This window comes from Strix aluco, chromosome 1, assembly GCF_031877795.1.
Source record: "Strix aluco isolate bStrAlu1 chromosome 1, bStrAlu1.hap1, whole genome shotgun sequence".
Lineage (NCBI taxonomy): Eukaryota > Metazoa > Chordata > Aves > Strigiformes > Strigidae > Strix > Strix aluco.
The window spans coordinates 171,899,679-171,907,530 of record NC_133931.1 but is presented as its reverse complement, the minus strand read 5'-3'; the positions used below and the strand labels follow the sequence as shown (position 1 = coordinate 171,907,530).

The 7,852-nt window shown below is 47.4% G+C and overlaps 1 long non-coding RNA gene across 2 annotated transcripts; it reads left to right on the top strand.

Annotated features, from left to right (window-relative positions):
- Positions 1 to 3,918: 3,918 nt before the first annotated feature.
- Positions 3,919 to 6,069, top strand: LOC141934626 (uncharacterized). 2 transcript variants are annotated; one of them, XR_012626378.1, is made up of 2 exons: positions 3,919 to 4,061; positions 4,705 to 6,069. It is a non-coding gene; the product is annotated as an uncharacterized LOC141934626 (long non-coding RNA). The 2 variants fall into 2 exon arrangements; XR_012626377.1 differs by lacking the exon at positions 3,919 to 4,061 and adding an exon at positions 4,466 to 4,598.
- The last annotated feature ends 1,783 nt before the right edge of the window (positions 6,070 to 7,852 follow it).

The window sequence follows — 7,852 nt, the reverse complement described above, 5'->3', positions numbered from 1 at the left end:
TCATTTTAAGGAGTTAAAAAAACAAGGGGGAGGGATGATATCAAGTATTTAATAAGCTGAAAGAAGGTAGATTTAGATCACATATAAGGAAGAAATTCTCTCGAGGGAGATTAAGACATCAACAAGGTGAAACACCGTACACCCAAACCAGTTTTATTATAAAAGTGAAGAGGGGTAGTGATAGGACAGAATGGAAGGAAAAGACAGAAATCAAGCAAGCATCTGGAATAGAATTGCAAGAATAGTCACCACCATGGATCCAGTGGCGTCCCCTTGGTCCTCCGCCTTCAGGTCTTTGGTGGTGGGTGCACCCGGATCTAGCAGTGTCCCGTTGGTCCTCTTCGGTGGGAGGTGCACACACAGCAAAGTTCTCTGTCGCCTTTTAAGCTCATCTTATCAGCTGATTTGCATATTAGACAGAGAATGGCAGATATTCCATGGACTCATTTCCATGAGCAATTGAGTGTGTGGTTGTGCTCACCCTGCCCACTTTTGGTTTTGCATCAGTTCCCACAGATCCACTGACTTCATGCTTCTTGAGCAACCACCTGGCTTCTGGGGCAAAAATGATCACCTCTTACCTGTTCTTACCACTGGTGAGGTCGCAAAGGCGTTTGCAAGGTTGCATGGCATCTGGTGTACACAATAGTCACAAAGTATCAGGACAGTGATCAGCGGTCCTTGTGCTTGATGAGAAACACCTGGTTTCACAGAATCATCCCGGTTGGAAAAGCCCCTGAAGCTCCTCCAGCCCAACCATGAACCTCACCCTGACCGTTCCCAACTCCACCAGATCCCTCAGCGCTGGCTCAACCCGACTCTTCAACCCCTCCAGGGATGGGGACTCCCCCCCTGCCCTGGGCAGCCCATTCCAACGCCCAACAACCCCTTCTGCAAAGAAATCCTTCCTAAGAGCCAGTCTGACCCTGCCCTGGCGCAGCTTGAGGCCATTCCCTCTTGGCCTGGCGCTGGTTCCTTGGCTCAAGAGACTCCTCCCCCCTCTCTGCACCCTCTTTTCAGGGAGTTGCAGGGGGCCATGAGGTCTCCCCTCAGCCTCCTCTTCTCCAGACTCAACCCCCCCAGTTCCCTCAGCCGCTCCCCATCAGACCTGTGCTCCAGACCCTGCACCAGCTCCGTTGCCCTTCTCTGGCCACGCTTGAGTCATTCAATGGCCTTTTTGGAGTGAGGGGCCCAAAACTGAACCCACTCATCGAGGGGCGGCCTCACCAGTGCCGAGCCCAGGGGTGAGATCCCTTCCCTGTCCCTGCTGGCCACGCTAGTGCTGATACAAGCCAGGATGCCATTGGCCTTCTTGGCCACCTGGGCACACTGCTGGCTCCTGTTCAGCCGGCTGTCAGTCAACACCCCCAGGTCCCTCTCTGACTGGCAGCTCTCCAGCCACTCCTCCCCAAGCCTGTAGCGCTGCTGGGGGTTGTTGTGGCCCAAGGGCAGCACCCGGCATTTGGCCTTAGTGAAGCTCCTCCAGTTGGCCTCAGCCCATCGCTCCAGCCTGTCCAGGTCTCCCTGCAGAGCCTCCCTACCCTCGAGCAGATCAACACTCCCACCCAACTTGGTGTCATGATTCTGGTTTCATTCAGTCCACTGCTTTGAGGCTTCTCTAAGGAGTTTGTCAGTACAACTGCAAGGGAGCTGGAGGGTGCGTCCTTTGATGCACTCCTTCCTTAGACTAATTACAAAGGCCACAGCTGGTCCTTGATGAATGTTGAGGCGCTACTGACACCACCCCGTGACACAAGCAACCTTTGAGACAATCCATTGACATTTCAGTCTCTCACAGGGTGGTGAGGCCCTGGCACAGGTTGCCCGGAGAAGCTGTGGCTGCCCCCTCCCTGGAAGGGTTCAAGGCCAGGTTGGACGGGGCTTTGGGCAACCTGGGCTAGTGGAAGGTGTCCCTGCCCGGGGCAGGGGGGGGGTACTGGGTGATCTTTAAGGTCATTTCCAACCCAACCCATTCTATGACTATGATACTTGATGTTCTAGTCTGCGGAAAGATGTTCTGGAGAGTTACCTCAGACTTCGAGATGAACATTCGTTTCTCTGTACCACCGAAGCCACCTTGTGTCATCTGGGGCAATTCTCCGCTCTCGAGAACTCACAAGTGTGCTGTGAAGATGTGATTCCCTACTGAACTTGGCAGGACTTGGTGATTGGAGAAATGAGAGCTGTCTGAGGTTAGCTCATGACTTGTCAGAGGTCAACAGTAGTGACTCTGGGAATATAAGCTAAAAACATACAAAACACAGGCTGCCTCGCTGTGCCTTTGCTACTGGTTGTGATTTCAGATTTCCTGACTGCAGCAGTGCACTTCTCCTTTTATTTCCATTAAACTAGGGGGGGAAGGAAAGCCAAAAAAAGTTTTTTAATTTTATTTTTATTTATAAAAACAGCTATATGTACCAAAAAACATACTGATGGAGAAATCCAGATTTAGCAATGGATTTCCTATAGACAGGAAATACAGGAAATACAGACAGGAATGCAGGAAACTGCACAGATTCCACCATCATATTTCATTTCTATCGATAGCTTCGAACCAATGCCTTTCAGAGAAAGTTTGGCCAGAGAATATAGCAAAAAGGGACCTTTTCTGCTACGCACTGTTTCCTCCTTCCCAGAGGCAGGATCAGCTCTAGTTGTATAAATCACAGTAGTTCTTATCCAACCTATCTGTAAAAAATTGCCAGCGCTGAGATTCGGCAGTTGAAGTGCCAAAACCAAAATTGCCTGAATTATCCACTCTATCAAAAAATAAAATATATTTTCTGATGTCTAAACTAAAGCTCTTTTGCTGCCACTTAAGCCCATCACTACTTCTCACAGTTAGAGAGGAAGAGAATGACCTTCTTCCTTTTTCATTTCCTCCCGTTTAAGTAGAAGGAAAAAGGTCACCTTAGATATTTGTAAAAGGGTTGGGCTAGCTCTTGCCCAAATCTGATCTTCTCTGTACTAAATAACTCCAAGTCCTTTGTTGTTTGGGGGGTAGTTTTGGGTTTGGTTGGGGCTTTTTGTGGTTTGTTTTTTTTTTTTTTTTTTCAATTTCTTAGATCTGACTATCTCCTGGGCTCTGCCACCAGCCCATAACCTCCTGAAATGACCATACCCCAGCAGACAACATGCTCCAGCCGAGGCTTCACGGTGCCAGGCGGATCTACAGCATCGCTCCGTGTGTCCTGCAGGCAACGTATACACGTCCCTGCCCGTGGTTTGCTGGTTTTGCAGCAGCGTGAGGAGAGCTGCTCATGTCCAGGCAGGGATGCGCTGCCGCCTCTGCCTTCCCCTGCCACATCCCAGCTCACCCGCTTCCTGCCCATGCTGTGCGCTGCAGCTCAACTATTACACAAGCAGCAAGTTTTCCCTTTGTTTCTACTAAATTGCAGCTTTTTTTTTTTTTTTTTTTTTTTCCAGGCTATTTCTCTAATGCGTCAAGATTGTTTTGAAGTTCCAGCCCATCCTCCAAAGTACTTGAAGTCCCTCCCGGCTTGGTATCAGTTGCAGCTGTAAGAAGCAAATTTTCTATTCATGCAAGTAATTATTAAAAAAATATTTTGAGCAGTACCAGGGCTGGGACAGATCCCCAGGGACTCCTAGGCTGTGTATCTCTTTGGTTTCCCAGCAGATCGTAAATAACTCCTTCAAGCAATGTTCCCTCCTTCCAGCACTGCTTTCCTCCAGCTTTGTGTCATCTGTCTCTGCCATCTCTCCTCCAGCCACACCAGCGCAGCCGCGCTGGGGATGCAGGGATGTGAGCAGGGGCTGGCGTCTTAATTTAATTTGAACTTCAGCTTGTCTGACTTGAGCTTCTGGGTGTTGGGTCTTACAAAACCTTGGCTGAAGGTGCTGGTTGCTTGTTTTCTATAGTCGCCCTCAGAGACAGTGTTTCTAATTGCCCCTGTAGCTTTAGCTTTGAAGAACTGAGTGACGGTGCACAGTCTCTGACCTTTTCACCCTAAGACATCTTTTCCAGGCTTCCACTTCATCCCTGTGACCTTCTCTGCTTCGTGTCTTTCTGCATCCTCCTTGATTCGAGGATACCAGCACAGGTACCAGCATTTAATACTTTAGCACTACTATAAATCAGACCATTTCTATGTGATCTTCACCCTGGAAATTTTTTTGTTTGGGGGATTATTTTCCATGGCTTAGGCAGGGGAGGAAAATTCACTGTTTTTTCTGTATATGCTTATTTACTGAATAAGATGGTTTCTTGTCTTTCACGTTACCCATTTATACCCTTATCGTGATGGAAAAGGTTCCCCATGGATTCCAGGGACCTAAAAGCCAGAGGGGAGCAAAGGGTCTTTGAAATTATTGCAGTTCACACGTGTCTGCTTTGCAACTCCACCAACGACCAGCATTTCCCCAGCAGCCTTAAAAATCACTCCCTGCCAAAGATTACCTAAGGAAAAAAGTAAGAATCTGGTTTGTTCTAAGAAAATAGGTAAAAGGCAGGACCAATGCGGTGGGTCTGAAAGGTGGGATTTCATTTTGGTGTGCTGCATCCCTGAACAGAAACTCCTATTTGGGGTAAAGTTTCTGCTGCTTCCTGAAGACTCTCTTGAATATAAATGCATCTCCAGGTATTTCCTGTAATTCTTGATAATTATTTCAATCAAGATATCAATTTATAACTTCCTGACTAATGAAATGCTGTTTTTTTACTGCGTTATCCTTTGATATGTAAAGCCGCCTTTGAACTGCAAGCCCCGTGCTGGGAAGACCCATGCAGCTTTCACACCTGGCTCATCAACAAGCAAACCCATCGCCCTGCTGCAAACGTGACTTGGGGGTGACACCAAAGCATTTCTGAGCTGTCGCAGAAATTGGATCCTTATATTTGCATGAGACAATGCAGGAACCACTTAATGTATGTTTTAGCTATGGATTGGATAAGGACTGAAGCTTATGGCTGCTTTTTGATGAAGTCTAGAGGTGATAAGTAGTAATCCAAGTGCATCTCACTGGATTTGGGAGAGTCTGGTCCAGCAAACTGACCAATTTTTCTGCAAGTTTATCTCGCCTAATAGTCTTTTCTAGCAGCAACAGGAGATAATATTTCAGGAGAACATGCAAGGCAAAATATCTCCAGTTCATTCCCCTCTGCTCTCCCAGTACCAGCAATCACTGCACCATGGGCGTTGGCGGGTACTAGCCTGCCCATTCCCTCTGATATCTGTTGGCAGACCTATTGCCCGTGAATTTCTTCAGCCGTTCTTTGAATCCATTAATGTATTTGGCTCTTGTGGCAACCTGCTGACTGAAGGAGGACTTTGTTATTGGTTTTAAACTGATCTGCTCCTTTGAGTAATAGTTTGGTTTTGCTGCGCTGTGCTCCTAAGCTCCCAACAGCCTTCCCTTCTCCCGGTTGAAGGGTCCTGAGCTTGTCTCGCCTCGTAAAGCCGCAGCCCCATTCCACCAGTCATTTTAGTTGTTCTTTCTGCTTCTCCAACACCACCGTGCTCATCTTGGAGATCAGGACTACACACAGTAGTAGAAACATGGAGGCACCAGGGTTTCCTGCAGCAGCAAAGTGATGTCCTGAGCATTGGACATGCTCGGGGAAGGCAGAGAAATAACAATTTCCTGGGTTTTTTGGGCTGCCACCTTGAACACACCTTGGCTGCCTGTTGGGCCAGAGATTTCAGAGGGCTGCTGGTGGCAATCGAAGATCTCAGCTCTAACTGCTGGTTCCAACCTCAGCATCACGTAAGAGTGGTTTAGACCTTGTTCCTCCAGGCTTTATGTATTCCTATACCAAAGCTCATTTGAAACTTTCTTCTCTGCTTTTTCTTTTTTTTGAGAGCCTTTTGGAGTTTCTTGCCATCGGTGTGGCACTTGATGACTTTGGAAGAGTTCACCTGCAAACGCGAAGATGGGGGTCTGCCCTTACTCCTCCAGATTGCAGATGAGCATGTTGACAAACCCCGGACTTGGTCTCCGGTGAACCACACCACGGACTCTTTCCCATCCTGAAAAGTGACCATTAAAGTCCTACCTTTCGCTTCTTGTCTTTTCACCAGCTTTTGATCAATAAAAGGACCTTTTCTCCAGTCCTGTGGCAACTTAGTTTCTACAATGGTCTTTTAAAACAAAAAGTTTATAAAATCCTGTGGTTTTCCTACCTAGAGCATAGAATCCACATGCTTTTCAAGAAAAAGGTTAAACTTTATTGAATTTACTTTTGTCCAGTGCCCTGAACATAACAGGAGTTAAATTGTTCATGCAGCAAAGCAGTAGCCAATAATGGCTGGAGAAAGGCCTAGTGGGAGAATAAAAGTATTTATTTCCCCACAATGTTTAAAATGCCAAGTCAAGTTGTTAATAGAGATTGTTTCTCCAATGCAACAGCAGTGAGGACAACTTGGCTTGATGCATCCAGCGCACAGGCCTCGATCTTAAAATCTGCAGTTAAGTAAATAAGCCTTTTTTCCCCCAAAATGAAGATCGGGCAATGCTATGTTCCTCTGCTGTAACTTAACCCAGGGACAAGCAGGACCAGCTCAAAAAGCAGGGTAATGTCAGCTGCACCATGCTCTCCTTCCTTGTAACATGTTTAGGTGACCCACCTGAAAAATTACCCCACCAGTTCTGGTGCTGTGTTTTTGCAGCACTGGTTCTAACGAGTCCCACTGCTAATGAGTTGATGTCTGTCAATACCAACAACGCTCAAGGGATGCAAAAAAAGCCACTCTGAGCACGAAGAGACACATCACAGCCACACCTCGCTATAGGTTTTGGTACCCAGTAAGTATTTCTTGATGTTCAGCAGCAGAGCAGATGTTTGGGCTGGAATGGGTTAAGGTCCCTCTTTAGTCCACACACCCTTGGATTGAGCACTGAGAGAGCAGCGAGGAAATAAAAAGATGAGAAGCCCCCTGCTTCGAGCAAGACGTTGAACCACGTGAGCTCTGGAGACCCCTTCCAACATAAATCCACGATCCTACAGTTTGTTTTCTAGGGGTAAAATAAGCTAAATATTTTGCAAGGATTCTGGAAGTGTGTGGGGGGTGTCTCCACCTTCCTCCTCCAAGCAAGTTTTCTTTAATACTTGGATCTTCTTATCACTGCTATAATTCAAGGGTTGAAAGTAAACTTCCTAATATTGGCATTGCCACGTATAAAACTAAACCTGATTATTACAAAATTGGTAGAAAACAGGACCTTGAATCCAATATGAGCTCCTCTGAGAATTAAAACCTGTCTGCTGCTGGATCCAGCAGATACCTATGGGTGGGCAAATTACTAGGTGCATGATAAACTCAGAAAATACAAACTCAGGAGCTTCACGGCACTTTTTGATGGGTCAAGGTCTTATTTGCAACGTGGTTTCCCCTCCCTGCCTCCACCAACCAAAAAGAAAAAGCTATTCCCAGTGGAGTTGTGATCCCTTGAAATTCAAATACTGTCCGACTCGGGACAAGGTGTATTTTGCAGCTTTGGGAGGTGGTGGCTCCTTCTCGGGCAGCAAGGTGCCAGGTCTGCCCAGGCTGTGTGTGATCAGCAGCAGCGGATGGATGGTCTTGGCACGTGCCGTCATGTTTAAGAGTATTAAGAGTAATGACATCTTCCCCGACTTGGATCGCAGCCCTTCCACGGCGCAGGGGAGGATAAACACGGGCACGGCCGCTGCTCCCCCGCTGGCAGCTGCCCGCAGGAAGGGGACCATTCTCCACGAAAAGGTCTGCCTGCTGCGGGGGGAGCTTCACCCATGTCCTCAGAGGACCTTTTTGAACACGATCCCCACACTGGGATGTGAGGGTGTCACCTGAAACCAGCCAGCCCGGCCTGAATAATCGATTTTCTTCTTTTTAATTTATTATTTTTTTTTCCCAGT